The sequence below is a fragment of the Leopardus geoffroyi genome, chromosome B1 (genome assembly GCF_018350155.1).
Source record: "Leopardus geoffroyi isolate Oge1 chromosome B1, O.geoffroyi_Oge1_pat1.0, whole genome shotgun sequence".
NCBI lineage: Eukaryota > Metazoa > Chordata > Mammalia > Carnivora > Felidae > Leopardus > Leopardus geoffroyi.
Genome location: NC_059327.1, coordinates 95,234,686 through 95,236,544, shown reverse-complemented (window position 1 = coordinate 95,236,544; position 1,859 = coordinate 95,234,686). Strand labels below are relative to the sequence as shown.

Below are 1,859 nucleotides of genomic sequence, written 5' to 3'. Positions count from 1 at the left end.
ATTCAGAGAATATGAAGAGATCAGTGTGAAAATTATAGTATTTGCCAACTGCATTTTGAATAAATCAGATGGAAATATGTGCAATATTCTTAAGAAAAATTCTGCATAGATCATTGGGAATAAGATTAGTGCCCATTTTATAGGTATTCTGAGGATTAAATGAATTAATACATGCAAAGTACTTCACACAGGTTTCAGTACATAGTACATGTTCAATTTTAGCTGAATATTTAAGATTTTCCATGTTTGAATTTATTGGTCAAGATCATAAATACATGTGACTCTTGAAAAGATTTTCCTCTTTTTCCTTCAAATATGTAACTTGTATAAAGTAGTCCTTTACTTTGTGTGTGTATATTTGTGTGTGTGTGGGTGTGGGTGTGTGTTGTGCATACATGTGTGTGGCAGGAGGGTGTTTACAGAGCTATCTACTATTTAATTAATAAAGCTATTTGTATCTCAGGACCTAAAATTGTTAGCTAAAGCAAGTGCTCAATGACTGTGCTCATCCTAATGACCAAATTATGAAATAAGATTTTTGACTGAAGGGCATAGAAATTCTTTTTTTTTTTTCTATATCTTTTTTTTTAAACGTTTTTATTTATTTTTGAGACAGAGAGAGACAGAGCGTGAACGGGGGAGGGGCAGAGAGAGAGGGAGACACAGAATCGGAAGCAGCCGCCAGGCTCCAAGCCATTAGCCCAGAGCCTGACGCAGGGCTCAAACTCACGGACCGCGAGATTGTGACCTGAGCTGAAGTCGGATGCTCAACCTACTGAGCCACCCAGGCTCCCCTTCTATATCTTTTTTTAATTGTTATAGAGGACACCTAAGTTATGAAGAATTATCTCTGTATTTTCTAATATATTGATATAATTATTTTCTGATTAAATGTAATGCTGGTTGAAACAGAAATAGGTGAAGTCCAAAAACAGTCTCATTCAACTCATTATCTGGGCAGTTGTTTCCCTGAAGAAGACAAGAACCTACTTGTCCACCAGAATATGAGTCACCAATTCTGTTTAAAGAGAGTAGCTTTGGGTTTCTTCTGACTAGAAGATTCAGAGGGAGAGAGTCATAATTACTCAATGGCTAAGTACCACTTCTGTAATCTTTTCTTTGGCACAAGAAACCTAATACAATGGAGATGTCAATCAATGCATGTCTCAGTCCTAAGAGCTTCCCTTGAAAATCACATAACAGCAAATACTTCAATCTAGCCAGCTTTTCTACTTACCAGCAGACTGCAAAGGGTGATCACCGAGGGTTTTGTAAATGAAAAGCCTCATGCCCTTAATGCATCCAGGCGGGGGATAATTCTGAAGTAGAATTTTGCAAAAACCATAGGAAACGTAACAAAAGATTGTAAGATGCCACACAGGTAGCTCCAGGAAACATAATGTGTCACTCACCATTGACTGCATCACCTCCTGCCTGTCCATTCAATATATGAGTCCATCGCTTCTCGGCCTTTTGGCTAAGATCAAGTGTAGTATCTGTTCTTATCAGTTCAATATATGAGTCCAAACAAATAAATTCTTGCTTCTCTAAAAGAAATATTTCTGTTTTCTTCTCCAATTTATACAGTATCAATAAAAAATGAGTAATAACTAGGAGAAAAATATAAAATAAAATTATCATTAGTACATTTCTGATAATGACATTAACTTTAAAGCTTTCAGTAGGGATTTGGAGCACTTCAGGGCAGTGTGGCCTCACACTGGTGACTGGGGGTCCTCACATAGGTCTCATTACTGTTAACAGGAATCGTGAGTGTTATTCCATTCAAAGCATTTTGACAATTTATTCCACAGGGTCTTGCACATTGTAGAAATAGGAGGTCATTGGTAAAACAGAAT

At 36.8% G+C, this 1,859-nt stretch overlaps 1 pseudogene; it reads left to right on the top strand.

Moving 5' to 3' along the window:
- The first annotated feature begins 1,457 nt into the window (after nt 1-1,457).
- Nucleotides 1,458-1,612, top strand: LOC123596646 (annotated as a pseudogene).
- The last annotated feature ends 247 nt before the right edge of the window (nt 1,613-1,859 follow it).